The sequence below is a fragment of the Egretta garzetta genome, unplaced genomic scaffold (genome assembly GCF_000687185.1).
Source record: "Egretta garzetta isolate BGI_Z169 unplaced genomic scaffold, ASM68718v1 scaffold1118, whole genome shotgun sequence".
NCBI classification, from domain to species: domain Eukaryota; kingdom Metazoa; phylum Chordata; class Aves; order Pelecaniformes; family Ardeidae; genus Egretta; species Egretta garzetta.
Genome location: NW_009260674.1, coordinates 137,864 through 152,485, shown reverse-complemented (window position 1 = coordinate 152,485; position 14,622 = coordinate 137,864).

The following is a 14,622-nucleotide window of genomic DNA, read 5'->3' as shown; positions in this document are numbered from 1 at the left end:
TTAACAGGGTTTGATAAAAGCAGTTGCGTCTTACTTTAATGGACGGAGAGGGTTTTATGCTCCTAGAGTACCTTGATGTGCTGGTAGCAGATGAGGTCTCATGTGGGATCTTAATTGTACTCCAGAAGAATTTCAGCTTGCCAGAAGTGCAGTGGAAAAGATATGCAAAAGATAAGTTTTCAGATAATGTGACAAAGCATCTAAAACCATCTTTAATGTTATCACATGAAAGTCCATCTATAAAAGTTGAACTTATTTTTGATTGTTAAGAAATAAAGTATAAGAAATTCCCCATTGGTATTATCCTGTGGAGTCCTAGATAAGCTGTAGGAAGGGGTTTCCAACTACTCAATGTGGCTCTGGTTGGCAGAATGCACTTTGGGCACCAGAGCTTGACTGGCCAATTGTTTGAGCAACTCCAGGTGGACCTGCAGGTGGGGCCGAGGGCGTTCTTGTCCCAGATGTTTCTCCATTCCTTGCTCCTAACCTGGCAATTTATTCAGTCCCCAATTTGTCTTCAGTCAGGACCTTTACCACATGGATGGTGTTTCAGAACTGAAGTGCCCTGAATGTCTCAGTGCCCTTGTTGCAGGGTTTGGTATCCCAGTCCACAGGGACAGAAGATACACAGTTTAAGTGGAAATACTTTGAAAATGAGCATCATCTGTGCCAACCTGTGGAAGTCTTCAGAAGTATGCATACAAATTTGTACATAAAGTCATATGAAGCAACTATGATAACAGGAAAGATCTACCAAAGCTTACAGGCTTGGAAAGAAAAGAAAAATTTTCTTACAGAAGCAGCTTCTAATGGAAAGAATAAGATTTTTTTTTTAATGAATATTACATAAGTGTACTTAAGAAAAGAAAAAAAAAACCACAAACCCAACCCTCTGAACAAACAAGAAAACATAAAGCTTTGTAAAGCTTTGAGTAGCACCAGCTGTAAAAAAACAAATAAAAAAAACCTCCCAAAACCCCCAAACCCCCCCAAAAGCCCAAACAAACAGCAACTCTACCAAAAAAGGACATAAATGATGAATAAACTGTAGAATATCAATGCATAATCTAGGTTAGACAAGATAAGGCAAAAATAAAAATCAAGAAAAGCCAAATTAAAGTTCTGTTAACAAGAAAATAGTGCCATTAGGACACTGTGAACTACAGGAAGTTCTAAGGGAAAATATTCATGCTAAAAATTCACATTGTGTAAACATCATACGACATGCTTCTTTCAGTGAGTGTTTCTTTGGCTGCCTTTAATGACACCAAAACCTCACAAACGTTTCAATAGGCAGTGTTCCTGTTTAGATTTTATTTAGAATAGGGGTCTATCTGAAGCATCAATCAAACTTGTCAAGAAATTTTTGGTCTTTTAGTAGGATGGACTATGAGACATCATCTGCTGCTCCTCTCTGCCCTGAGACAGGGCTGACAATACCCAACCTGACATATTTGTCTACCCTTGGTTGAAAGGCTGCAGTGATGTAGATTCCATGGCCTTGCTTTGCAGCCTGATTTACTGCTCGATTGTTCTTGTAGTTAGAGGTTCTTTCATACTATCTGATCTAATATTTTTTGGCTGCGAGCATATTTCTATTTGTCATGATCACAGCGAGTGCAGGAGATCCTTGCTCTTTTTTGCTCTCTATAATACTCTTTAAAACTTTTTCCATGCCCCTCTTCAGTGTTTTTTCTCCACCCCGCCCCCTCAATTCTTTGTCTCTCCTAACAGAGTGTATCTCCAGATTTCTGAATCATGTTATTTCCACTCTAGTCCCTCCAATCTATCTGTATCTCTCTTACTATTTGATTTCCCAGAACTGGACTCAGGGGTGAGTCCAACTGCAGCTTCATAAGTGCCAAGGTCAGCAAATTAATGTCTTTTGTGTGGCACATGCATTGATATAGTGCAAGAGCCTGTCAGTATTTGAAGCACTCCTGCCTCACTAGTTATTTCCTATTTTCTATTTGTGCATTTGGTGGCTTCTTCCTGGATCTAAATACTTATCTTTTTATTACATTTTTTCTTATTAGGATTGAGGGGAGAAACAGTGAGGGGAAGGAGATCAATATTTAAATGAGAGAAGAGAAGGACTGTGGGGACCTGACAGCTCCACCCCCAACACGAACGAGGAGGTTATCAAGAAGAGGAGAGCCAGATTCTTCACAGGGGTGGAAGGATGGCAGACAATAGGTATAAGTGGAAATAAGAAAGGTTGAGACTGAATATAACGGAAAACTTTTTCATAGTGAGCACAGTGCAACAGATTGCCTATGGCAGGTTATGACTGCAGTTTCTGCTGTCTCCATACTTGGCTTTAGCCAGTCAGGTCTTGAAAACCTTTCTGAGCAACCTGGTCTGATCCTTTGAGCAGGAAGTTAGACTAAAGGTCTCTTGAGGTTCCTTTCAATCTAAATTTTCCTGTCATTGTTTGTCTGATTCTCAAAGTCATTCTGTGTTCTGACTTGCTTTCTGAGGTGCTTACAATCCTTTTCAGCAGGGGACTGCACTAAATAATTTAAATATAGTTTTATTTCATTTTAAGTCATTATTGAAAATACTGACTAGCACTGGATTCACTGCAGATCCCTCCAAAGCCCAGCTTGGAACTGAGAATTCCTAATTAGTATTTGAGTATGTTTTAAAATCAGGTATCCATGCACTGATGTTTCCTTTGAACCATATTTTCCTCATGTGAGAATGTCATGCAGGTATGTGGAAAAGTTTAAGTAAAGAACGTAAATGTCATATTTGTTCCTTTCTCCTTATCCTCTAGGCCAATTATCCTAACAAATATACCAAATTAAACTGGCATAATATAATTTATCCTTGTTTTATTATTGCTTTTTATTAGCTTATTATCTTCTCAGTCCTAGTAACCAATATTTTAAGTATTCCTTACTGGTATTTTTCTAAGCACCAGAGCTAACTTGAATAATGTATGTTGGAATGTTATTTTAGACAGATGCTGCTGCTGCTGCTTTGCTTTTCTCTATTTTTCAGAGATGCTTTTGTTCTCTGAATTATTAGGGATGGCTTTAGCTGGTTTCTGAAATGCTGTAAGGTGAACTTCGTCGGGTCCAGCTGCGTTGAAAATATCTATCTTGCCCTCATACTTTTAAGATGTCCTTTCCTTATTCTGGTCCATGCTTCTCTCCCCTTTAATATCAATTGTATCATTCTAAAAAGAGAATGGAAAGGTCAGTATTTCAGTCTTATCTGTGTCATACATTATTTGTTGTTCTTCCTCAGTAAGCTATGCACCTAAATTTTTCTATTCTTTCCCTTATATTCAATAAATAAGATAGAAGTGCTTCTGATGCAATCAGTGAACTTCTTCTCGGAGCCTTTTATGTTCCTTGTTACTTGTAACACATTTTGTGTCTTCCTCTTTCTGATTTTATTCTTATGGGCTGTATTTCTCCCTACATCATTCTTGGTCATGTGTCCTTGTTTCCACTTTTTGTGTGGTTCCCCTCTGATTTTCAGGTTATTGAAGAGTTATGTGTGAAATGCAAGGCAGAGACTGAAAAGAATTGGCAAACAATCTACAAAATAAAGATTTACAAGTATTCATGTGCATCAGTCTCCCTGAACAGTCTGACAGCTAGGATAAATCCCACCTGTCTTTCAAGGTTACTGGAAATATCAAGATGATTTGAGTATGTCTGGTGGCATATATAAAGATAGTTGGGTCGTAATTGGAATCAAAGCCTGCCTCTGAAAACCCAGAGTGGCCATATACCAGTCAAATTTGACCAAGTCTTTCAGAGATCTTAGAATTAATTGCAATTGCAGTTAAATTAAATTGCAATTATATTAATTTACAATTGTTAAATTATATGTAGGCCAAGTAGCAAAAAGAAACAATGAAAATGCAAACCGTTCCAAATAGACCTTGGAAAAAAGTAGCAAATGACCTTTCCACTGCAAATCATACAAACAGCCTCGTTATTACATGCTGCTCTGTAGTCTTCTGGGAACTGCCTGACTTTTTGGACTTGGAACTGTTGCAGATAAAGAAATAAAATATTTGGGCAGAAATGGAGTATCAAACAGTACGATTCAAGATAATGGACCTCAGTGTATTCACAGCAGGTCTGTACAATTTACCATAAAATAGAAATTAAGCCATATCTTTACTGCCATACAACAACCACTTGCTGTTGTTAAACTGCTAGTTAAAACTCTTAAGGCTTATAAAAGAAAACTGCAAAAAGCAAAGGAAATATATGGCAAACCATTCTGGAAGTGAGATGTTACTGAGGGCCTATTTCTTAGCAGTGCTGGATACCACATTTTTCTGGTGTTCTAGGGCTGGTGAGGATGATAGAGTTACAGCCAAAAAACATATGAAGGACCAAAGTTTGCTGCTACTTCTACTAGACTACCATGAACTGTGACTGGTCAGATTCCAAATGGTTCTTGGGGACATGTCAAGCATCTGTTGGCAAGTGGTATCCATTTAACATATAAGCAGCCATTCACATTAACTTTGCAGTGGGTGAAAATGCATGTTACTTAAAGGGCAATTATATTGGACAATCAGGAATGCAAAGCAGAACTGTACGCCACTGGGACTTAATGAGAAAGAAGCAGAAGGAATAGGTCCACAAGTTATCATTAGACATCCGTACAGGTTTGCAAAATGCCATATAACTAGAATAACATGGGGGGGAAGGCGGGCAAAAGGCAGTATCCTTCCATCACATGAAAGTCTCCTACTTGCTCCAACAAAAACCTGTTTAAACTATCCATCAACATGCAAAGCCAGCTGGTTTTATCCTGTGTTTGGTAGATGCCTAAGGAGTGATAGGACTGTGTAGATTACCAAAGAAGGCAGATTATTACAGTACATTTAATTTTGTTTCTCTAGATTAATTTATGTCATTATGCCATTTTATGGACCTATACATCAAAAAAGGTTTGAAAAGCATCATTTTAAAGACTGTGTAATGCTATCTAACATGTGAGACATCAATCATTTCAAATTATGGAGAAGAAAAATAAAAGCTCTTTCTGTAGCCCAGCAGCCTGAGATTGTAAAAAGGTATTTCTTTTTTCTCTTCACATGAATGGTATAAAATTTAAAACCATGTAACATTATGATAAATATGTAAGTAGGCCATGGTATTCCTGTTTAATTATAGTGTCTTGAATAAATGTGCCAAAAGTAATGTTCTGGCGGATAGCCCCTCAATAGGGGCATTGTAGTGCAATCATGTATTTATATACAAGACGATGTCTAGTAAGTGCTTAATAAGAGGGGACAGTCAGTGGAGGAAAGAATAAATCCTGAGCGTTGCAGTGAGTTGCCTGTCACTCTTGCTTATGTTTGAACGCTGAACGCTATCTGTGCTGTGCTTTGGATGGCTCCGCTGCTTTGCCAGTTTTGAAGCGCGAGCAGCGCATGAAGTGAATCCACATGCAATGGGAAGCTTTCCGCCCCATCTCAGGCTTAACATCACTGCTGCCTCATTCCAGCAAGGCTCATGCTTGAGAGCCATCCACAGGCCTGGTTATTATTACGGTCCCTGAACTTCGCTGTTGTGAGCTGGTGCTGGTGCACATGAGCTTAGTTTACAATCTGGCTGTGTGCAGCTGGATATTGGTATGGTATTTGGCAGCCTTGTGTGGACCCTGTCCATTTGGTGAAGTCATCTAAAATAATTGTACCTTTAAATCTACAGGGCTGTTGCCAAACCATGTACTCACTAAAAGACAGATGCTGTGAATTTTCCATGCAGTTCTGCAGCAAATCCGCCACATGCAGAGGGGGAGCGAGGTGCGTTATAAAACTTCCCCCTTGTCTTTTATAATGCAGGAGAGCTTTAATTAGACATAAATGAGTTTGATCAATGAATCATTAACTTCCATTAAACTTTAAGTAGATTGCCTGACCCGGCTACTTCATTCTGAATTTAATCTGGTATACACTTGATAATTAGAGTTAAACGGACAAGGGCTGGAGGCAATCCTTCTCAATCCTTCACACAAAATGGAGTTGAGTCAGCTAATAAGTTAATTTTATAGTCAGTGTGTAAGGACAGAATCAGCCATAAAACATAATTTTCCTAGAAAAACGGATCAGGAAGCAGACTGTCACTTTGTTTTTCCTTTCAGAATTACCTCAGGAATTACCTGCCCAGGGTCTTCAAAGCCTTCACAGATCCTGTCCTGCTCAGCACAGCAGCTGGAGGATTAGTTTGCATGAATATACAGTCAGAAACCAGGCAGCAGAGCAGGAAATCTCCTCATGGCTTTGTGAAAATGCTGGTGTAGCTCTCCCTGTGGTCAAACAAATTGTTCTGGCTTGTCTAGGTCCATGGGCGCTGGAAAGAATGAAAGGATGCTGCTGCCTGACGGCTTCCAAGCTTAGGAAAAGCAGAGTCTTTGATCTGCTGGCTTTACCAGCACCTGCATCCAGAACAGCAATTAGCATTTCTCACGCGTGTTTGTTTGTTTTACCATTTGAAAATTGCAGGCTTGCTAGCTTGGGTGTCTCTGCATGGCACTGCGCTGCGCAGTAGGGATCGATTCTTGGGAGGGCTGTATCAAGTTAAGTTCATGTGTGAAATGTTTGAATCATCCAAGCTGACTTAAATGACTAGAAGTTCACTATTCTCAGCCTACTTCTACAGAAGCGAGTTCTCTTATGTGCTTCTTATGAGCTGTGTTCTTCTCTGCTTCCTGGGTTCAAATTAGGGTATACTGACAGATGCCAGGTGATCCAAAAGTGGACTCCCTTTATCTGGTTTAGTATTTGCCTTGTTCTATCTGAAACGTGTGTCTGAAAGTACTTGAGGAAAGAGCATATCAGTCTGTGTTGAGCTGGATGCTGTGGAAACAAGAAATAATCATGCTGACCCATAAAGCACTGCGGTATCAAAGTGTCCAGCTGTCGTGGCGGGCAGTCCTGTTGTTGGTGTGTGGGGCTGCTCACAAAATGCTGATCTGATGGAGTGGAAATGTTCCCCACAGATGTGCACAAACCCATTTAGGGAAAGGATACGTTGAAACCCGGGGCTCTTCAGCCTGATGTCAATGCTCTGACCAGTGTGATAGAGGAGAGGGCAGGCCCACCACCTCTCCCTTTGTACTTATTTATGAGTACATTGCCACAGTGGACCACAGAGGTCAGAGAAGAGTAAGTATGGCATTTCTTTTGCAGTGTAGTCATGAGATTGCTGCTGAGAAGCGTAGTGTTGCCCAGGCAGAAGCTCTTCTGTGTACATCTAGAAGCGGGTGGGGTTTTTACCAGTAAAGCGTTGCAGGCACAACAGGTTAAAAGTGATGATTTGGAGGTTCTAAGTTTTTGGACTTTTAAAATGGCAGTCAGGTTTCAAAAGGGCTCCAAATATCTGTCCTGTGCCTTTCCTGTTCCTTCGGTCTCAGCCTTGAGATACTTTTTCCGAATCCCCTGGTGAGTGCTGCAGCCTGGGGTCACTGAGAGCACGGCTCTGGGCCTGTAATGACCTGTACAGTGACAGGCAGTTCTGGGGCTGGGTTTATGCGGTATGTGCTAGCTTCTGCTCTGAGATACAAGTCGAGCAAGGGCAAAAGTAGAAGCTGATTAGCTACCTATTTAAGGAGCCTTGTCCATTCTCTGCAGTCACATAATGCGGCGCAGAGGGAGGCTGAATTAAGGGTTGCTGAATTAAGGTCATGCAGGCAACCTTAATACTGCCATTTCGAGACTTTTGAATGCTGGATTATATGACCTTAATGGCATTATTTTTAAAGTATTTTATTTGGATGTGATTTTGTATATTTAGGTCAGACAAAATTGCTAGCAATGTTCTCCTCTGGCTCTAAAATCCACAAATCTATTCTTTTTAATAGCGCTGCCAGTATGTAGGGAAGAATTCTGCTAGAGTCGATGAAGATCTCTAAAAAAACCCTCCCTTTCCAGCTTGTTAATGGTCCTGTTGTTGATAAATGCTTGCTGGTATGCTATTACTTATCTTTCAGATTCTCTGCTGCCAGGCTCCCATTATAAACGACAGTAGCTGTCGGGGTCTGGCGGCAGAGGGCTCGGGGTCCCCTGTTCCCATAGCGCCTGGCTCACCTTCGGCCCGAGTCAAGAATGACCAGCACTTCTTGCTGTTGACTCTTTTACGTTGCCTATATAGCATGCGGTGTTCGGTTCCAGGTTTCTGTAAAACAAAATTCCCAGTGCAGCCTGGTATTGAAAAAATGCTTTTCCATCAAAAGAGCACCTCTTACTCCAGTAAATGGTGGCTTCTGGTGATTTTTTAGTGCAGCCTGGTATTGAAAAAATGCTTTTCCATCAAAAGAGCACCTCTTACTCCAGTAAATGGTGGCTTCTGGTGATTTTTTTTTTTTCTAAGACAGGTCCTTCCAGATGGATGTTTGCTGCACATTTTGAAGAATGTCATGGGGAAAACATCCACTGATGATGACCATTTGGTGCCATACTGAGCTAGAAATATGAAGGCCTAACTCCTGTCAGTGAAGAATTGCTCACACCAGTGCTCACAGGGTTATGCATGTGAGTAGCTGTTTGCCATTGGCGGTAAGGGATTTACAGTCTGGCTCTCTGGGAATTGAGAAACTCATTTTCTCTAGGGTGTTCCATCCTGAACCTTTTTATAAGCATTTAAAAGTCAATTCAAGTGATAAAACCTGTTATTTATTTTGAAGAAAACATGTTTTAAGGCATCAAAACTGCTTCATTATTTGAAAATACATTTAGAATACATACTTGCTTTCCACAGAGCTCAAAAGACAAATTTCAAGTAACAAAAGCCTTCCTAGCAGGTGGTGGATAAACATTTTATGTTTCCAATAGAAGTCGGGCTTGTCTCTTGCTGCTATAAGCAGTCTGAACAGATAGTTGTTTACCAAAAAGATACAGCAAAATTTGCTACCAGCCAAGTCTGACAATCAGCTACATCTGTCAGAACGCGACTAAGGAATTTCATAGGTCTGTCTAATAAAAATAAACTTTTCTTAACTATATTTAACTTTCCTTAACTATCTTTCATCCTATCATCTCTAACTTGCAAACTTAGTCTCACATGACTCCTCCTGTTGAGTTAATGGCTCTTTCTTTTTTCTTTTTTTTTGAGCCTGCAAAGAAAGGTTTCCACAAGTGATTTGCTCAAAATCCAGTCTCTGCCAGAGCGATGCCTCAAGCCCATCCTCACCTGAAGCTGCTGCTATGTGGCTCTCCATAGCAGCCATATCCAGATGGTCTGTACTTACGCGGTCTGGGGAGTGCTAAGCTTTGCAAGAAAATGAAGCGTGTCCAGTTCAGGCAGAACCCTCAGAGATTTATCTTGCTGGGTTTTGTCTGAGCGTATATGAACTGTGACATTTTGAAGGCTCACCCAGACTTTGGCAGTCTTTTACAAGGATAGGAAAAAGTATTTTTTTGACCCAAAGCAGACCCTGTCAAAATTTTTCAGATTGGTTGGAATAATGTATTTCTACTCGTGTGCTTAGAAATGGCTGAATCATTTTGACTGAAATTTTCCACAAAGTTTCAGCCTGAGACGGATATTGACAGGGAAAACTAGCCCAAGTGCTGCCAAACAGCAACCAACTGGAAAAAAAAAGAAAAAAGAAAAAAGAGAAAAGATCTAATGGAAGAAGTAGGATGCAGCCTTAATAGACAGTGTTATTACTACCAGCTACCACTTGTGCAAGATTTGGTGGATACTGGCAAGTTTTGAGACATCATTTTAGACTTCTTGTGCATTGAAGGTAAAGGCAGATAACAACTTTTTAGAGCACAGCCAGCAAGTCAAAGGAAGTGATTATTCTCTGCTACTTGGTGCTTGTGAGGCTGCATCTGGAATAACATGGCCCAGTGCTGAGCACTCTGGTACTTCAACAAATTCGAATGAGTCTGGTAGATGGCCACAACGATGGTTAGTGGGTGTGCGATGGCAGGCTGAGGGAGCTAGCTAGCTTTGCTCAGGTCAGGCTGTGCCTGTTGGACAGATCTGTGCCTTGCCAGAACACTGGACTTTGGCTTGTTGGCAAGAGCCTTTTCTTGTTGAAGATGAAACAAGATGGTGTTTTGGCTTTGGTACCTTTTTTGTGGTGATGCCTACATAGTTTTTACTAATAAGTATGACCTGGGGGAAAAAATCCAATATGCTAAAGGCTTCAGAATAAGAAGTCAGCTTTTGAGCTATGTCCACATTCCAGTTTATTTCTTTGATCAGCAAGCACACATCCTTTGCTGGCCACTTTGCCATGCCGCAGTGCATTGCCTTCATTTCTGGCTATGGGTTAGTTGTAAATAACAAACCACTTCTATGCGCCGTGACTGCTGGCTGAGAGGCCCTGAAAGATGATGAAAGGCTGAGGCACATGAAGCTCTTGTGTCTACACTGTGTGCATAGACATCTTGAGCTCAGATTGCAGAAAACCATTATTGAGGGACAAAGCCTTTCCGGGATCTACCTCATCTTTTAGGTTGTTCTAGCTGCCACACAGTGGCTATGAGCCCTCAGCCCCAGTCCAATGGAGCGGCTGGAGGCTACTGGTTAGACAAAAGAAGTTCAAAGCCCTTCCAAACAGCAAGAAAATGGGCCCTGGAATTAACCCCAGAGCTTGTGGTAGGCCTGAGGTTTTCCACTTGAGAGCCACAGTTGTGCTGCCCCACAGCTGGCCTGGAGGACATGCCTGCATGGTGGCAAGCGGTGAGCATGGCCTGCAGCCTCCTGTCACTGCTCCTCTCCAGCAGCACTGGCACAGCTACTGCCACTGGGGACAGTCAGCCCTCGCATGTCCAGAGATGGTTCTTCTGCAAAATGGTCTCCATTAAAAGAGCAGTACTGAGGAGGTGAGGATGTTCTGCAGCTGCAGAACTGAAGACAGGAAGATGGGCAGCTCCGGTCAGATCAGACGGGAAACCTGGCAGAGTTGGAGGCTGAATCCACGTATCTTCATTCTGAGTTCAGTGCCTTAGGTCTCAGAGCATCCTTCCTCCTGTGAACATGCCACTGTGTTAGCTAAAGCACAGTTTTTTCAGTGCCTATCTTCTCTTCTGGATGTTTAGCACCCTTTCTCTCTTTCACTTGGTGATTTTGATTAGAACAATTTTTTTGCTTTTTTCCTACCACTTACCAACGGCATTCTCTTCTGCATTTTGTGGTATCTGTTCCCCTGAGGCTAGCTGCTCCTCTACTTTCTGGCTCTGTAAAATATGTCTGCGGCTATGATGCAGCAAACAAACTGTCAGAGTACCTCTGGCAGAGCCTTCTTGTTTGAAAGCAGTCTGAAGTAGATACAGCTTCGGTCACAGGTGGTAAGTAGAAAGCATGCAAGACACTAGAGATGAGAGATCCCTGTTTGGTTTCTCTCCTCCTGTCCGTGTGTCTCTTTCTTGTACTCCTCACTCGACACCACCATTGGTAAAATCTCTCCTCAAGTACAGTATGCTGTTGGGGTAATAGGCAGAAGTTCTGTAGCTACTGGTTTGAACCTGTGCAATGTACTCACCCAAGGAGGAGAGCACCACAGAGAACGCACATATGCTCCGCAGGTAAAACATCTCCCTTTGACCTCACCTGAACCAATATTAACATGTGGTAATGTAGATTTTTCTTAAAGGAAATTATCAGTCCCCCTGGACCTCAGCAGAGATTGTCTTTTGTTGCGTGTGAGGATGGTGTATGCTATGTCACAGCAGAGATATAAAGCTACAGGGTAAGAAAGGGGAGGTAGCTTGTGGAAGTGCGGGTCAGGAGACAAATGGTCATGAGAAAACAAGAGGCGCCATGCAGGGAGGAAGCCCAGAGCGTGGTCTGACCTGATGCTGGAGGTTAGGACAGCTGTTCTTCTCTTCCTGTCTGATACTAGCAGTGCTGGAGGCAGGAACACACAGAATTGAATTGTGTATGCAGTGCTCTCAGATTGTTCTTTTCTCCCCCACCAGAGCTCTTCCTGTCACACACCAGCCATGCATCTGAGTCGCCTCTCTCCTTTCCTTCCTTCATGCCTGCAGCTTAGCTGGAAATGCTAGAGTAGGTTTACCTGCCGATTTGCTTGTCATGAAGGTGTCCCAAAGGATTCACAGGTTTGGTGTGGAAGGGCTTTGCTGTGTAAATGATATCCAGCAAAACAGCGGCACAAAAAGGCCAAGAGGCCCTACGGGCTGTGGCCTTTCTGTGTGGATCCTGCTCCTTTCCAGTCGCTGTGTGTTCTAAGGGAGGGATGTGACAATGCAGAAGATGCTGCTGCTGCTCTCAGGGTTCTGCACGGTTTGAAGCCTGTTGGAGGCTTGCCCGATTAGCAGGTTTGATGGCTGCATTGTTCACCGGCACAGGGAAGGCCTGCGGGCCACACTGTTGTTGCGAATTATATGATGAGCCGATTGTCTGTGTCATGTAAACCAAAGCTCCCATTGAATTCCTTTGGAAGGAGACAAGGCATTTGGCCTGCAGCACTTGAGTGAATAAATGCATGAAGCCGTGGGGAGCTCGGAAACAGGCTTCCAAAGCTTTAAGCTGTCTGTTTTAAAAGATATTTTCTTCAGTAAAAATTCTGCCCAGCACAACAATGTGTGGAACAAAAGGCAATGCTTTGCAGTACAGCAAAATAATTTCATATCCTTAATGAAACAAATTCTAATTTTTATTTCCTCTGTCATCTTAAATGTGACTGATCTGCTGAATGACTTCTTCAGTACATGTATTCTGCATATGCATATGTGTCTGCAAATGCAGGCTGAATTCCTTGTGTGTCTTACATTGCTCACTGATGGTGTTCACTTACATGGCTGATGAAAGGAAACCTTGCTGAGACCAGGAACATGCTGTTGTATTACTCTGCAAAGTGTTTCTTTTTGGTGTGAGCTCTACACAACTTAGTAATACTAAATAGTATAACTTACAGAAGGCAGTAGTGTTGAATATATGTTACAACCTGTGTTGCCAGAGAACACTGAAAGATCAATAATACAGTGAAAGTGAAACTAAGAGGCAGATGTGGGGTTGAAGAGAACTTAAAGCTTCATTTTTTTTAAGGGCATCACTGAAGTCTAGAGAAAATGCAAAGCCTGAGATACTGTACCAGTTCTTGGGAAACACCTTTTTAGATGCCCTTGTTATAGAAGTAGAATGTCACCTCTAAAAACAGTTTCAGAATATTTTCTTCAGTAAACCCAGTTACCGTCTGGCCTCTGTTGCTCATTAGATCTAGCAGAAGAAGTGGCCTCCTGGAAATCAGGGTAAAACCTTCCAGATGTATGTAAATGCCAAGTGACTTTGGTTAGTGGTGACCTTAATGGTCCTCTTCAATGGTTAGAGTTTTGTAGCCTTGAGTGGTGTTGGCAGAATAGTGGAGAAAAACTTATGGTAACTATTTTACAACAGGTTTGCAGCAAGCAATTTCCACCTTTTATCCATGACAGTAAATTATATTATCTTGCATTGGGAAAATATTTGCTGCCTCAGTTTCCCACCTGCAAAATGAAAATCATAGAATCACAGAATGTTTAGGTTGGAAAAGACATTTAAGATCATCAAATCCAATCGATAGCCTAACCCTGCCATTCCACGACTAAACCATGTCCCTAGGCACCACGTCCACGCGTCTTTTAAATACCTCCAGGGACAGTGACTCTTCAAACCTTCATGTAATGATATGTAGGAATGTCTGAAAGGAATTTTGTGGAACTCATTGATCGTTAACTAATTTGACGATTGGAGTATTTGTAGTCTGCACAGAAAACTTTTTCCTTTTAATTTGTTGATGCTGGTCTCCTGAGGAAATGGACCTTGTGCAGACATATTTTTCTTGTCATACATCTTCCTCTTACTATCTATTGATTCTATTGTAAAAATTTGAAGCCAGCTGTGTGTTGTAGAAGTAGAGACCCAATAGATACGTATTTAGGTAGAGACCCAATAGAGAAGAAAAGTGGTCTTGACCCTTATTAAGCATTTGAGGAGCAGAAGCTACATGCATTCAGCATTTAAAAATGCTCCAGCCATGGAGAAAGCATTGACTGGGGCTTTCACTTTTACACATAAGGAAATTCAGGCATGAGGCACACATCCATAGGAAACTTGGCTTAGTTCTGCTGCTCTTAAAACTAGTGCTGCTGCCAAGGGCGTGTCTTAGGGAGATGTGCCATTGGTGTCCCCAGTTGTGACAGTAGGACCATTGAGCATTTCAGGAAATGGAACTGGGACCACAATTGTTCCTGGTCTCCTTCTTTCCTCTCTCCCCATTAATGGTTTTCCCTTCACTCTGCAGTTAGCGCTAGTGCTGGTCACCCAAGACCTACATTCCCAGCTTCACTCTGACTCCTTTTACCTGTAGGAAATACCAAGTGCAGGAGAAAGTGTTTCCCTTTTCCTAGGACCACAATGGGTGGATTAAAAGTTGTTATTGCACGTGAAAGAGATGTCAAGAGAATGGGCAACTGCAAGCAGAGACATGGTATTTCTAAGACTAGCAGCTTACCCCAAAATACAGAGAAATGTTGCAAGAGTCTGTGAAGCAGCTGTCTAGAGAAAACAACAGACTTGGCTTTTCATATTCTGAATGTTGTCTCAGGGTTGTGGGAAACCTCCATGGTTTATCCTTCCTTAAAAATGTTACTTTAAAGATCAGCATCCAGACTGTATGCAGGAA